Source organism: Erpetoichthys calabaricus, chromosome 10 (genome assembly GCF_900747795.2).
Source record: "Erpetoichthys calabaricus chromosome 10, fErpCal1.3, whole genome shotgun sequence".
Taxonomy (NCBI): Eukaryota; Metazoa; Chordata; class Cladistia; order Polypteriformes; family Polypteridae; genus Erpetoichthys; species Erpetoichthys calabaricus.
Genome location: NC_041403.2, coordinates 114,259,681 through 114,276,650, shown reverse-complemented (window position 1 = coordinate 114,276,650; position 16,970 = coordinate 114,259,681). Strand labels below are relative to the sequence as shown.

At 38.6% G+C, this 16,970-nt stretch overlaps 1 long non-coding RNA gene across 1 annotated transcript in view; it reads left to right on the top strand.

Annotated features, from left to right (window-relative positions):
- The window catches only part of LOC127529495 (uncharacterized), a 67,372-nt gene that overhangs the window by 48,840 nt on the left and 1,562 nt on the right, over positions 1–16,970 (top strand). The window lies entirely within an intron of this gene.

The following is a 16,970-nucleotide window of genomic DNA, read 5'->3' as shown; positions in this document are numbered from 1 at the left end:
CAAGCGAACAACAATCCAAGGTAAAGTGAAAAAAAAATGGTTAGGAATCCAGACAAAATCCAAAAGCACAGTAGAACACAAGAAAACTCACCAGCTCCTTAGCACATTTGAAGAGAACCACCAGAAACTGTGGAAGACCCTCCGGATTTATAGGCCGGAGAGCAGTTCCTGGAAGTGATTGTCAGGTGGGCCCGCTTTTGGGAGAACATCCTCAAAACACAAGAAACATAACAAAGGCAGCTTATGCACATAGGCAAAATTAAAAATAAAGAGTGATACACATAATCAAAATAAATAAATGAATCAAGAATTAACTTGAATTTGAACCATGGCTGGGATACAATATAAAGTATTCTCGCTGTGGAGGCAATTCAATAAACTGTGGTTAACAAATTTTAGTAACAACTGAACCTTTCTTCTTATGTAGGCTCTTGAAAAGTATTTTGTTGACACGCTGAGGTCTGGGATGATCCTATTAATCTAAAATATACAATCCTGCTAATTTCAGTAAACTACATCACCAAAAGTGCAGAAACCAAACAAATAAAATTTGTTAAGCATGACTTATTAAACAGCTGACAAGACTGGGGATCAGTACAGCGAGACGTTTATTTATTTGACTGTTAGCACCAGGAACATTTTGATTTACATGCATCCATGACTGTATCCCAAATCTGTTCCAAGCCATGATATTAAAGGGAAAACATTTGTTTCTGTTTTCCGAATCTGAAAAGACTCAATGACTCTGCTATTAAGAACTGTCATAAATTAGAATTACTGCACCATCTGCCCTCCCAGTTGACCCTCTGGTCACTTGTAATCACAGTGCACCACTTTAAATCAAGACTTGGGAATTTCCCTGTTTAAGTAATTGATAAATAAATAAAATGTAATTTAACAGCTGTGATGATTAATTATTTATCTTCAGGGTAACTTTCCATCCAGTTACTTTTAATTAAGTTGGTCTGGAAAAAAATGTCTATTTTTTTGAATTTCTCTATCAGTGCCCTTTTTGATGAAGACAATGGAACTAACCGAGTAACTAAAAAACCACAGCTTTCACTGTATTTTAATTTTTATTAGCTAATTATTATGTATGCTATTTATTACCATTTACAGTCACCCTCACACTTTCAAGGTAGTGAGGTAATTAGCACTGCCGACTGGGAAAACTTAGTTATTAGCTAAGCAAACAGGTTTGATGGATTTAATGGTCTCCTCTTGTTTGTCAAATTTCTTATGTTCTTATGTTCTTTAATCTGTTGCCATCGAATGTTTCTGTGTCTGACATCCAAAAAAATATGCATGTTTACTGGATTCGGAAATTAAATCAGGACTTTGGACCTTTTTGAACCAGTCAGCTTTGTCAATATTCAAAATATGATACCTATTTTTAGTTTCTCAAAGACTAACAGCTTGTAATGGCTCAACAAGAAAAAGTGAAATGAATGTGACAAGCCACATGAAGCAGAATATCCAATTTTGATGAGCAGAGAAGTACCTGTGTGTTTTGTTTGTAAAAAAAATTTAAAAAGTAGTGGTAGTTGTTTGGGGATATGTTTCATTCCACGTCAGGTATATATAAAATATTGCTTTTGCACCTCAGCAAAACTAAGTTTGACACCCCTGTACTTAACCAACCCAAGGGAATAGTGTGTACATTTGCCATAAGAAACATAAGATATTTGACAAACGAGAGAAGACCATTCAGTCCATCAAGCCTGTTTGTTTGGCCAACAGCCAATCTTTCCCAGTATCTCATCCAGATTTTTCTTAAAGGTTGTCAACGTTCCTGCTTAAATTCCATGTCTTGGTAGTTTGTTCCAGAGTCCCATAACTCTTTGCATAAAGAAGTGCTTCCTGGTTTCAGTCTTAAATGCACTTCCCCATACCATGGAATGGACTGACATCACTTCCAGAGTTGGTTCCTTCCTTTTACTGTGTGCTGTCTGGATAGGTGGCAGGTCTGATGAATTAAAAAGCTTCAGGAAATGTACTAAAGTGATGAGTTTTTCAACCATAATAATCAAAAAGTAATAAAAATGGGCTCATGAATTGCACCTCAATCACTGAATTACTTGCACAGAAATCATGAGTTTATTGAGGCCCAGCTGGAGTCTCATGAGAACTTTTAGTGGGGTCACTTTATACCAGTAGACTGTGAGAAATGGAATTCTGATTTTCAGAGCATTACGGAATGTTACAGTTCCAACAGAGCAAAAAGAAAAAGGGTAACAAAATCCATATGTGCAATACAAAGAGGTCTGACTAGTTGATCAACAATAAGACGACTGCCAATGAAATTCTCATATTTACCAACTTGACATTTTTGACAAAGATGCTAACTCCTCTCTCTTGCTTTCCTTTACTCTTTTTTAAACCCACCCCTGGTGAAAGCGGCTTGTCTTTATTGAGGAGTGATAAATTCATCTGGGCCGGTTGGCAATCTGTCCTGTCTGACGGGACGCTGATTAATCTCCTGCTGCACTCGGCCAGGAGCGCTGGAGAAAAATTAAAGAGACCGGCCCCCAGATTGTTATAAATGGGGCAACTCGGATGTGTAGGCAGGCAGAATCATTATTCACAAGTGCCCCAGACCATGTAACACCCCCCCTCCACCAACTCGCTCTCCATTCTCCTTTCCTCAGCCTGCCACTCATTTCAAGCAGCTCTCAACTATTGACTTCAGCTCCTCTTGCTTTTATTAAGAAGGGAAATGAAGGCTATTAAAATGTGAAAAATGGCTTTTTTTGAGTTGTTTGTCTAGCTCTTTTTTTCTCTTGTTCACTCAAGCACATTCATTGGCGTGTGTGTGCGTAGCTGAAAGCAGTCATTTTTTTGGGAGACTGCAATGCTATTTTTTTGGCTCATTTATTATTACTGTTTCTTTCATCCTTCTTTAAAAGCATCCTGCTTTTTGAGTCTCAGATAGTATGTAAACTTAATAATTGGTCAACATCTTTCCACCTCATATTGTGAAATACCTCCTTAGGGTCGAAAACTTGTAAACAAATTGTCACTTAGATCTTTTTTTCATTTACAGATCTCTGTCTCAGGTTTTAATGTTGCTGACTTACGCTGTTTCAGTTTCCATCTTTTGATATAAATCTGACCATTGCTGTGCCTCACTGTTGAGGTCCTGGTAGCTGCACTCAGCCAACTTGCTTACAGTAATTTTTTAACCAGACGAATGTCAGCTTCCCTTTACTGCATAAATGAATCTTCTGTGATATTACATTGCACCATATTTTTCAAATGTGCATCGAAAATACAAATAAAAACACAAAATGGCACTTCACCTATTGGAGTGGATGCACATATTAAAGTATAGCCTTTTTCAGAAAAAAACAGCTGAGATTTAACCCTTAACTTTTCACCACCATATAAAGTGAGAAAAATAGGAAACGCACAAATAGATAAAGAGTAGTCCTCGTGGCAAACCCTGAGGGAATAGGATGTTATTTAAGTTTAGAAGGTAAAGGTACAGTAAAGGCACAATACTGCCAACCATGAGATCAGCCATGCGTCTCTTACTAGGGTGACTGTGTATTATAAGGACTCTCTTCTTCTGTCTTCTTCTTTTGGCTGCTCCTGTTAGGGGTTGCCACAGCAGATTATCTTTTTCCATATCTTCTTGTCCTCTGCCTCTTGTTCTGTTACACCCATCACATGCATGTCCTCTCTCACCACATCTATAAACCTCCTCTTAGGCCTTCCTCTTTTCCTCTTGCTTGGCAGCTCTATCCTTAGCATCCTTCTCTCAATATACTCAGCATCTCTCCTCTGCACATGTCCAAACCAAGGCAATGTCGCCTCTCTGACTTTGTCTCCCAAACTTCCAACTTGAGAAGGCCCTCTGATGTACTCATTCCTAATCCTATCCATCCTTGTCAAACCCAGTGCAAATCTTAGCATCTTTAACTCTGCTTCCTCCAGCTCTGTCTCCTACTTTAATAATAATAATACTTCTTTACATTCATATAGCACTTTTGTCACTACTCAAAGCGCTCTCCACACAGGGCAGACCCAGGAAGCGAACCCACAATCTCCTTACTGCAAAGCAGCAGCACTACCACTGCGCCACCTGTGTGTTCTGGTCTGTGCCACCGCCTCTAACCAATATAACATAGCTGGTCTCACTACGCTCCTGTAGACCTTCCCTTTCACTCTTGCTGTTACCTGTCTGTCACAAACTACTCCTGACACTCTTCTCCACCCATTCTACCCTGCCTGCACTCTCTTTTTCACCTCTCTTCCACAATCCCCATTACTCTGTACTGTTGATCCCAAGTATTTAAACTCATCCACTTTCGCCAGCTCTACTCCCTGCATCCTCACCATCCACTGACCTCCCTCTCATTTATCCACATGTATTCTGTCTTGTTCCTACTGACTGTCATTCCTCTCCTCTCTAGAGGATATCCCCACCACTCCAGGGTCTCCTCAACCTGCTCCCTACTCTCGCTACAGATCATCAGCAAACATCATAGTCCACGGGGACTCCTGTCTAATCTCAACTGTCAACCTGTCCATCACTATTGCAAATAAGAAAGGACTCAGAGCCGATCCCAGATGTAATCCCACCTCCACATTGAATATTGTTTTTATTTTTCTTACATTCTTACACTAATTTAATTTTAATTTGTAATAATACATTTTATTTGAAGCGCCTTTCAAAAAACTCAAGGTCACTGTACAATCAGGTTAAAAAAAAAATAAACATTCAACAACTAGAAAATTTAAAATCCAAATAAAACATCAGATAAAACACCAATAACAGTTACAATGAATAAGCAATTTTGAACAGATAAGTTTTAAGATTAGCCTGAAATTGGTGAAGGGTAGTCATATTCCTAAGATAAGCAGGTAATGAGTTCCATAAGGAAGGTGCCGATCTGCTAAATGCTCGATATCCCATCGTAACAAGACGTGCTGGTGGATTATTTAAGTTGATGGAAGAAGAGGATCTGAGCATACGAGAGGGTTTAATGACTTGTAGGAGCTGTGAGAGATATGTGGGGGCAAGATTATGAATGGCCTTATATGTAAGGACTAAAATTTTGTAGTTGACCCTAAACTTTATTGGCAGCCAATGAAGCTGCTGAATAGCGGGTGTAATGTGATCAGAATAGGGTGTTTTAGTAATTATACGAGCAGCCGAATTTTGAACAAGTTGAAGTTTATGTAGTAACTTTTGAGGCAGACCAAAGAGAAGTGAATTGCAATAGTCCAGGCGGGAGGTGACCAAACTGTTGACTAAAATGGCAGTAGAGTGATTTGACAAAAATCGACGCAAGCGATTAATGTTTCGCAGGTGAAAGTAAGCTACTCGAGTAACAGAACTGATGTGAGACTGGAAAGACAACGTGCTGTCCAGAATTACACCAAGGCTTTTTATCTGATCTGTACAGGTAACAGATGTGTTGTCTATTAATACTGAGATCTTTGATGCCTTCGCTATTGCAGATTTCATGCCCATAAGAAGCACCTCAGTTTTATTGGAGTTCAACTGCAAGAAGTTAGAAGATAACCAAGACTTGATCTCAGCAAGGCAATCAGTAAGTGAGGATGGTGGAAGCGATGCAGATGGTGAAGTTGAAATATATAACTGGGTGTCATCTGCGTAACAATGAAAGTTTATCTTCCATTTATGAAAAATGACACCCAAAGGAAGCAGATAAATGATAAACAGCAGGGGGCCAAGGACAGAACCCTGAGGAACCCCAGATACTACAGGAGTGGGAGTGGAGGTACATGTATCCAGCTGAATGAATTGAGTTCTGTCTGTAAGATATGACTTAAACCAAGTTAACGGAATGTGAGAAATACCTAGTGCAGAAAGCCTTTTTATTAGGGTGAAATGACAGACAGTGTCAAATGCAGAACTGAGGTCAAGAAGAACAAGGATTGTGATTAGGCCTGAGTCTGCAGCCACTAAAAGATCATTAGTGATCTTAACTAGTGCCGTCTCAGTGCTGTGAAAACGTCGGAAGCCTGACTGGAATGGTTCGTTATTTTATTTTGTGGAATGGTTCGTAATTTTAATTTGTGCCAAAACAGGGTCAGTTATTGTCATGAACGCATCTTAAAAAGCAGGACAGCCAGTAACATAAGAATAATTAAACCAAGAGAAAGAAAATGGTAAAAAAGGAGGAAGCTTAGTTGTCATCTAAGGGACAAACAGTGGTCAGAAATGTCAATAAAGACTGTAAGCATAAATGTCAAACCAAAAGAAAAACCACAAAGATAAATCAAAAGTCAAAAAGATCATGGCAAAAGGTAAAAATCAACCTCAAAAATTCATGCCATATAGCAGTTACCAGCCATGTGAAAAGTAAGCACACCCCATGTTTTATCTTTTAAAAAGTATATGGACATATCAAGATTTGATCTTGATTTAAACAGTGGCTATAGATAAAAGCAATGTATTTAAACAAATATCATGCCACATTTACACTTTGTATTCCAAATAATTTAATTTTCACATGTGGAAAAAGTAAGTACACCCCTACATTTATCACTACCTCAAATACCTACATTTAAAATCAAATGCATCAGATCAAGTGCAAATGATTAGAACATCATTAGACAGGATCTTGGAGGAACCAGTCTTACTTGAACCTCAGACATTTAGTTTAATTTGGTCTTTGTTTTTGAAGTGTGTATTATCGAGTCTAGATCGAAAGAGCTACAGTACATAAGGCCTTTAGAAAGAAGGTTATACTGTAGATGCTTACTAGTCTGGAGCAGGATTTAAAAGAATCTCCAAACAATTGGACATCAAGCACTCCATTGTCCGGAAGATCATCTATAATTGGAGAAGTTTTCATACAATGACCAAATTGTCCAGGCTAGGACTCCCCAGCAAGTTCAGCCCAAGAACAGAACACAAGATGCTGAAAAAGTCTCCCATATCTCCAAAATATCATCATGGGCCTTACAGGTAAATCTTACCATTGTTGATGATAAAGTGCATAAGACTAACATTAAAAAGAGGCTGCACACATTAGATTCACATTGGAGGTGTGCCAGGAGGAAATCTCTGCTGTCCAAAATGAACATCAGGAAACATCTGTACATGCGACAATAATGACCCTATAAATATTGTGTTATCAATCAACTTAGTCAGGATGTGGGAGGAAACCTACAAGCTTCAGCAGTAGAATTGCTAACCACTGCACTACAGTGCCACTTCATAGTGTGAAGTTAACAGAAAACTGATAAGGGTTACCTCAGTTCAGTAATTGGTAGAAACATACCTTTATATTAAGTAGCACTAGTAGGAATCAATGAATAGGGTACTCTAATGTTTTCTTAGACATGTTAACATCTGATCATTTGAAGCAAAGCTCATTCTTAGCTTAGGATCACATATTTCTCCAGGTCTTAATGAATGACTTCATTCATCTTCTCAAATGGCAACTTTTTCTTACCCACTCTCACCTTTTCTACTTTAAACTCGCTGGTTTGCCCCATCCTTCTCCTCCTATAAATGTTACCTGTTATTTCCTTTTCTGTTGCTCACCTATTGAAGGCTATACAGTTGAAACATTATTTCTTTAACCCTCTTTCCTTTTCAGCCTGTAAATAACCTTTAACCTTTTTTCCTTAACATTTACATAGATGCAATTGTTTCCTTAAGAGGCATTAGCTCTCTGGAAATGTGTTCTTTTCAATTGCGGCGTTTTAATTAACCTGAATTTAAATAATTATAAATAAAAAGGTATTATCCCCCTCCAGCATGCAATAAGACGGTTACAAGATTACACGAGAAGTACAAAGGATAATTTAGCTCTTTATTGACGGGTTCATCCAGTATTACAAACGGGAAGCTTATGACAGACTTATCAAGCATGTGGGTATCTTGACCTACACAGTCTGCCATCTTTCGTTTGCCACGCTGAAAGGATTTTTACCAGACGGAAGACATAATCTTCAACCCGGCAGCTTCAAAGTGTTGGCCGTAGTTCCATCCTTATATTCGGGTTGCTCCATGTGCAGGCTCCTTCTCTTGGATCCAAACAAGGACAGGAAAGGACTCAAACCCCACCTTCAAAAATACAGGAATAGCACAATGCCGACATACAGTTCTCATTCTCCCAACAAGGATAATGTGCTGACAGAGGACCGAAATATACTAGTCTGTCTTTAGGCTGACTATTCAATTCTCCAGTTGTCTTTTGGCTCTCTAGTTCTGTGCTTGGCTCGGCAATTCTAAATGAAGATGCGGTGCCCCTGTGTACCATACTTGGTCTGCCTGTATGAATGAGTCCATAACAGTGGGCACAGAGAACAGTGACATTAAAAATAACAAAACCTACTATAACAGCAATGTAAACTATTTTCAGGTGAAAATAAAACAACTGAATAGTAAAAAACAAAAGTCGAGTACAAATTATTTTTCTTTGAGAGTTTACCTATTTCATCATCAATTTTTTGCATTGTTCTGTAATACAGCATATTTGTTCAGAATTTGTTCCTGACTTGTATTGTAGGTCATAAAGAGCTGATATCCCTTATAAACTGCCCACTGTGTGTTTATATAGTAAATTGTCTTTTACATAGGAACCAAAAGTAATAGGATTATATACAAAAAAATAAATATAAAGTATAAAGAAATTCTGCTGCCTTGCTGAGCTTCACTGTACAACATTATTAATTTGACTCTTTTTCTTGGCCAAGTCAGCACACTCAAATATTTACACCTCACCTTCTCTTGTCCTTCTGGATCTGCAGGACATTCTTGCAATGATACTTTGTGCAACTCACTTCCAACCCTAGACTTAACAGCCCACAGTGAATTTGAAATCAAACGTTTAATTAAAGGATAAAAGGATTTGGCTAAAATGTATTAGATGTAATGCAGTTGGCCTGTCTTTACATGTTGGTTATGATGAAAGAGAAAATCAGGAGATACCTAAGGTTGTATAAGTGGGTTTACATCTGATTGCTTTTGGAATTTTCCAGGCCTTTACTTTTATGTATTACAATTTGAGAAAGTACAATTTTACTTGAATGAGCCACTTGTTTTCCACCAGTGTTTAATTGGGCTATCCATTAAAATGCATTGTTTTCCTGAACATTGTTTCCATGTTGCTCATACTCTGACTTTTCTGTATCAGGCAAAGAGGAAAAAGGAGGTACAGTAGGTGATACAGCCACACCACTGATACCAACTGGTCCATGAACACATATTAGAGAAGATCAGTGCTCCAGCAACCTGAAAGCTGGAAAGAATAATGCAATTGAATAGTACTAGTAGAAATCAATGAGTTAGAACTACTCTAGATTTGTGAGGCAGGTATCAGTGAGCTAAATCAACACACTTGGATCCCAATGTAGGGCTTGTGGCTGACAGGTATCTTCTCCCCTAAATATGACTGCTGAATAAATATGTTTGGGGATTCAGAGAGCAAAGTGAAATATAGCTTAGAGAATGTGGGGCAATGCAAGAGGCCTGGGAGCCTTGGGAAATAACAAATCTCTCTGCGTCATTACACAGGAAAACAAATACTCTGTTGTACCTAATCCATTAATCTAGAACATGAACATGGACAGTGACAGTCCTAGAATTTATGCAGTTATTTTCTTGTTTATTTAAAGAACCAAACTCCGTTTACAATAACCAATGCACTGAAATGAACTTATTCATGTTTTTTTTTTTGTCATTATGCCAAAGTTGAATAAAATGGCAGTTCTTTTCTGATAAAATATACATCAAAGTCTGAAATCTTTGATAATGTAGTTCACATTCCATAAATACAATATATTTTTGATAAATATCTTTACTGTTTCTTTGTGAATTTCCCCTTGGGGATTATCTATCTATCTATCTATCTATCTATCTATCTATCTATCTATCTATCTATCTATCTATCTATCTATCTATCTATCTATCTATCAGTTTCCTCCTAAATCCCAATGACTTGTAGGTATAGGAGATTTTCATCCCCATTCTGTATGATGTGTTGTATGAAAGGCAGACTGCACTATGATGGACTGATGGCCCACCCAGTGTTTATTATTGTCTTGCATTAAATGTGGCAAGAATAAGCTTCAGTTCCCACAAACTCTGACAATAATGAATCCATTCAATAAATGGATTGCTGACTTATTCTCACTTAGGTATTTCCACTAAATACTGTAATTAGACAAGGCTACATACTATATAAAATGGGAGCGCTCCACCCAGTAATATCTTCCACAAATGACCATGTCCAACTCTAGCACAGTTCTCCACACCTTTGCAGACAGTGACAGGAACTACACAGCATGCTTGCCCAATGGCCAGAAAGACCAACCTACTATTCCAGTGCATATTCTTATTGTCAATGACTATCACTCCCTAAACCCAGAATCCTGACATTCTACTGTGTATACCTGTGTGCTTTCTTCTAGTTCTTATAACTCTCATCAGGATAAGAGTCCTACCTTCACCCCATGCCAGTCATATGGACCCTATGGCTGTAATACTAAAATTCCTTGGATATTATAGTCATGTCTGACTTAATGACGGCATTTGGTTCTGACTAGAGAGTCTTTAGTCGATTTGGTCGTTAAGTGAATTGACGTATATAAATGGGGTTGGGGGGCATGCCTCTGTGTCTGATGTCACTTTTACCGCACTGACTTTAGATACAAGGCACCGCATCTGCATCACTGCATTCAGTATACAGTGCACGGCAAAAACCTACCATGCACCAGCATCAGGAACATGCCTTTGTGTCATTTCATTTATTGTATCTCAACAGAAGCTCAATCATTAAAACGCAACATTGTTATTCAAGACATTGTTAACTGAATCATAACTGTATATAATTTTGGTGGTAAAAAGCCAAAGAATAACCAATTTAAGTTTTTAGATATAAGCATCAACAACAACCACAACATTTTCATATATGAAAGTAGTTCAAAGTGCTTTACCATAATAATGGCTAACCAAAGTTACAAAGCAAAGCTAAAAACCAAAGAAAGGACATTTATAACAGCAAAAAGTCAAGTCAACTCAATAACATAACATATGATCAGATGGCCAAGGTCGACAGGAAAATAAAAAATCCAGTTGATGAGATGTTGGAGAAAAACCCAAAGGACTCCACAGTCCCCTCCACCCCCACCCCGAGTAATATACAGTCCATCAGTGGACACCATTAAAATTATAATTTTGTGGAGCTATCTTCCTTTTCCCAGCATCTCAGATGACTGCACCATAATTCGATTTAGGGGTAGTGGCGCATAGTGCCACTGCTGTGTACCAGAAACAAAAGCAGTGATTAGTGACCAGTCGATAAAACAGCTAATACAATTGTATTTTATGAAAAGAATCAATTTCCTCTCCTCTTCGGCATTAAGCAATACTAGTGATGCTAGTAATTTCTTAAGTTATCAGGAAAGCCAGAGGTGGGCTTTGAGAAGTTTTTGAAGTGGTCAGCTGGCCTAGCAAATTTCTAATGGTAAATTATTCCAGATTTTTGATGCATAGAAACAGAACACTGCCTAGGGGAACTAACATTACAATTAGGAATGCAGGGGAACAAGAATTCCAAAATATACAGAAATTCTAGGTTCTACAGTATAAACATTTTAAAAGTATTTTGAAATCAATCATAAAAGACACAGTTAACTAATGTAATGATGTTAAGACTTATGAAATATGCTCTGATTTTCCCTTTTCAAGTACATTCTTGATGCTGCATTTCTGACTAATTGCTGGTGAGTTATATCTTTTTTAGGTAATCCTGATAGGAGTGCATTGCAATAATCTAAGACAAAAGTATGTTATTAAATTTTCAACATCCAGCAGTGATATAAACTCTGGCAATGCTTCTTAAGTGAAGTTTAGCTCTGAATCTAAAATGACACATCACTTCTGGCCTTATTTGTAAAGCCATATAGCCTAGTTTATTTCTAATGTCCACACTTTTTGTTTGCTGCCAATAATTCAAATGTGCATTTTTTCCTTGTCAGGTTTAGGAAAATTATTACTCAACTATTTCATAGTGCCTGTAAGACACTGAATCCAAGGATTTAGAGCCTAAGGATGATCTGGCGTTATCGATAATTAAAACTGTTTTTTGTCTGCACAGCTGTGGTAATATGCGTTATATTATGAAATGATCAGGCTTAATGGGAGTATGCATATTAAGAATAATAATGGAATCAATATCATATCATCGTCACAAATGACAAAAACGTTCTTCTTGTGATATAAAAGTGAAACCAACTCAAGGTGCTGCCAGAAAGGCCATCTCACTGTCGAAGATGGTCAATACGAATGCTGTGATCGATGGTGTCAAATGCTGCTCTCAAATCTAATCGAACAAGAACTGACATATGATTTGAATCAGCATCAAAACATAAATGATTGATTATTTTAACCAAAGCGGTTTGTATACTATGATTTGGTCTGAAGCTCAACCGATAATTATCCACAATCTACTCAAATGTCAAATCATAACTAAGATGGTGTTATTATTTAAAAATACAAAACAGTGTGGAGTATCTACTAAATTGTAAAGTAAAACTGTTTAAGAATGCATATTCATTTAGTGAAATGACACAGTATTAGGCAAAATTACACAGACAATAATACAAGGAATTTTTTTGTCCATCCTCTCCTTACCAGACCTTCTGAATCCACTTCAGGGCTCCATGGGCAAACTATCTCCCATCTGTGAACAGGGTGCTAGTTGAACAAAGGGCACACTCTTGCTTTTGCTCATACTCAAAAGTTGCTAAAATCTTTTTAAAGCTAGCCATCTGTAGTAAGTGTTTATTTGCTTATAAAAACACTATATACTGTATGATTAAAAAGGAATACAAATAAACATTCATACAATAAAAACTAATGACAACATCTTGTGTTTTTGAACAGGTCAGTATATTCTGTGACTTCCCTTTAGAATGCAAAACTACAGTAATTCATTTTGGTATAATTATGTATATTTTTTTTAACAACTTGACTGTCTTTCGGCTTATCACCAATACAAAAACACCTAAAATGGTTGCTCCACAATGCAATCCAGACTTGCCTTATAGTTTCCCTTGAATGTGACACTTTGGTGCTAGATGACTGTCTCAGCAGCTGAACAAGCACCTCACTGACATTCCCTGCATCTCTTAAGGAAATGACTTTTAACAGTAAGTACTGTTCATGAAAGGCTGATGGCTTTTAAGATTGTCCACTGAATGTTCTGTCTTCAACTTGCCAAGTGTCCTCAAATGTCTTTCTTGAAAGTTCACTTTAGTATACTACTGCCTACTGACCATTGCATTATTGATACACAGTTCTCATTTAATGTATGTTCAATTGTATTTACTTAGTTGTTTTTTGTAGTTTTTGTAGATTGCATCACCACCACAATGACTACCTCATTAACTTGAATCTGGTGTACTGTTGACTGGAACTGAACAAATACATGGAATGACTGTGGTACCCTGAGGAGAGGTTCAAGGACCAAACCTTTTTTCTTCTAGCAAAATCACAAGATACCATAACATTCTTGGAAAATCCTTACTATTTTTTATCTCATAAATGTTTATTTCTGTTTATTGCAGTGTTAGTGCTGTGATAAGCAAATAAACCCTTATTGCCCAGACCTCTAGTTCCAAAAATACATTTCTTTGGTGTCTTAAGATTTTGCACAATACTGTGTACAGTATATAATAGTATTGTATTTTAAGTTTTGTTTTTTTGAAACATGGTTCGGCACATTTTTTTCTCTGTATGCTTCAGGTTCCCTCCCACATTCCAATAATTTGTTATTTTCAAAGGGTCCCTAAACTGACCTGGCATGATTAGGTGTGGATGTATTCTATGAGTGGCACTTAATTCGGGGGCTAGTTTCTGCCAGGCAATGCCAGAATACACAAAGAGTGTCTGTGAGCCCCAAAGTAGATTAAGTGTGATCAGCTAATTGATAAATTGATGATTGGAAATATGGTTGGGAAGCATCCATCCATCCAACCCGCTATATCCTAACTACAGGGTCACAGGGGTCTGCTGGAGCCAATCCCAGCCAACACAGGGCAGGAAACAAATCCCAGGCAGGGCACCAGCCCACACACACACACACTAGGGACAATTTAGGATTGCCAATGCACCTAACCTGCATGTCTTTGGACTGTGGGAGGAAACCGGAGTACCCAGAGGAAACCCACGCGGAGAACATGCAAACTCTATGCAGGGAGGACCCGGGAAGCGAACACGGGTCTCCTAACTGTGAGGCAGCAGCACTACCCACTGCGCCACCGTGTCGCTGGTTGGGAAGCACTGAAAAGTATTTTGATTAAAATGACATCACGCATGTGGTCTCCAGCCCCATCCATTGCCTGGACTGTATGTCTTTGCTAATCAAGTGAGGAGAGAGAACTGGGAAAACTCTACACAAACAAGACTTCAAGGTGCTGAAACCATGTGCCAGCCAGCACTTATTTTCCCTTTCACTGAATTTGCAGAAAGTTCCCTAGCTGTGGAAAACATCCTGTGAACATACAGTGCCAAAGAAAGGGCATTCCAGTGATGCTAAAGACTCCAGATGAGTTGCTCTTACTTCATATATTATGAAGACATCTGAGATGCTGGCCGTAAAACAGCTATGACCCCTGGTTTCAGAACATTTAGAACCTCTGCAGTTTGCATTCTGCCACATTGACTGGGTAAAAAACTGAAGGCTTTGAATCTTGTTGTATCCTCAGTCTCCTGAATCATGGACTACCAGACCAACAGAGAGCAGTTTGTGAGGCTGAGGGACTGTGTGTCAGAAGTGGTGGTGTGTAATACTGGAGCATCTCAGGGATCTATCCCATCTCTCTTCCTTTTTACCCTCTGCACAACAGACGTCTAGTGCAATACCAGTGCTTACCACCTACAGACATTTGCAGGTGACTCATCTATCATAGGCTGCATTAAACATGGAGATGAGTCAGAGTACAGGAACGATGTGGAGGATATCTTCTTGTGGTGCAGGGACAACAACCTCCAACTGAACATCAGCAAGACAAAAGAGCCATTGATGGACTTCCGGCTTGCCAAGGAGCCTCTGAGACGAATCACCATTCAGGAGGAGTACTTGGAAGTTGTGCAGAGCTAGAAGTGTGTGGGGTTTCACATAAAGAGCAAACTGGACTGGTCTGATAACACAGTGGTGCTGTACAAGAAGGGTTAGAGCAGACTGGACTTGCTAAGGAGACTCAGGTCTTTTGATGTGTTCAGTAAGCTGCTGGACATGTTCTACTACTCCATAGTAGCCAGTGTGTTGTTCTACACTGCAGGCACCTAGGTAGCAACCTGAGCTCAAAAGCCTGAACAAGCTTATCAGGAAAGACTGCGCCAACACAGGGTGGACAATGAAAGCTGTTGTGGAAAAGAAGGTCATGGCAACATTGGATGCCATCATGAAATATCCCCTCCATCCCCTCCAGGAGGCGCTCATTGGAGCACTTTTAGCCACAGGCTCATTACACTACAGTGTGCCAAGAAACGTCACTGGTGGTCTTTTCTGCCAACTGCTATTAGGCAATTCAGTGCTTCCACCCAATGTACTTATTAAGTTTATTTTTATTCATTTATTTACTTATTGGATGGTTTCTTGATTGGCTATCTAATCTAAAATGTTTACTTAAAAAATACTACAAAATAGTTGCTTTTTTCAACCTTTTAATATTGTAAAGCAAAATTCTTAAGAATTGCTCTTTTCTTTTAATAGTAGCACCATTAACCTATCATAGGTTTGAAAAAGCATTACCAAGCATCTTCTCCAGCTGGAAGAAGACAAGGCACAATAACCTTTTGAAAAATATCACAGAATCATGTACCTTGACTGGAATATCAGTCAGGCTTTATTTTATTATGTACAGTTCTCTCACAAAGCTCTTTACAAAGTCACTGAAATTACACTGAATAAAAAATGTACTATATGTATTATAAAATGACATTGCAGGAAGAAGTACAATAATATAAGCAAACTTAACATGTTATTCAAGCTACAGAACAAAAAGAAAGAAATGGGTGATCAGCCTGTATTTAAAGGTCGGCACTAAAAGTCCTTCAATGACAGGTACTGGAAAACAGGTTCAGAGAGTAGGCTTAACAAATCTGACAATCCATAAGAAAACTAAGCAATGTGGTTACACTATGTATTTAAAAGTTCTGGAGAATTATTTGAGGTTATTTTGAAACAAACAAAAATCTATACTCATAATTTGGTGCTTTCAACAACTCACTGACTATGTGGCACTAAATAAATGCATATTAGGTTTTTGTCTAAGGACACTACATTTGCTAAAAGCAGACATTCTGGAGCCCACCTGATTAGACTGCTCATCTACAGTGCACATATAATTGCATCTTTTCCAGTTTCCCAAAGTTGACAGCTACTGAATCATCTTTTCTGACTGTTTTTTCACTAGTTTTACATTTGGCTATGGTCAGTATCACTCCTGGTAGCATGAGGCCATACCTAGACCCTACAGAGGTTGCACAGGTAGTCCAACTTCTCCAGGATGGCACATCAATACGTGCCATTGCCAGAAGGTTTACTGTGTCTCCCAGCATAGTCTCAAGGGCATGGAGGAGATTCCAGGAGACTGGCAGTTACTCTAGGAGAGCTGGACAGGGTCATAGAAGGTCCTTAACACATCAGCAGGACTGGTATCTGCTCCTTTGGGCAAGGAGGACAAGGATGAGCACTTCCAGAGCCCTACAAAATGATGTCCAACAGGGCACTGGTGTGAATGCCTCTGACCAAACAATCAGAAACAGACTTCATGAAGGTGGCCTGAGAACCCAACGTCCTCTAGTGGGCCCTGTGCTCACTGCCCATCACCGTGGATCTTGATTGGCATTTGCAATAGAATACCAGAATTAGCAGGTCCACCACTGGCACCCTGTGCTTTTCACAGATGAGAGCAGGTTCACCCTGAGCACATGTGACAGACGTGAAGGGTCTGGAAAAGCCATGGAGAACGTT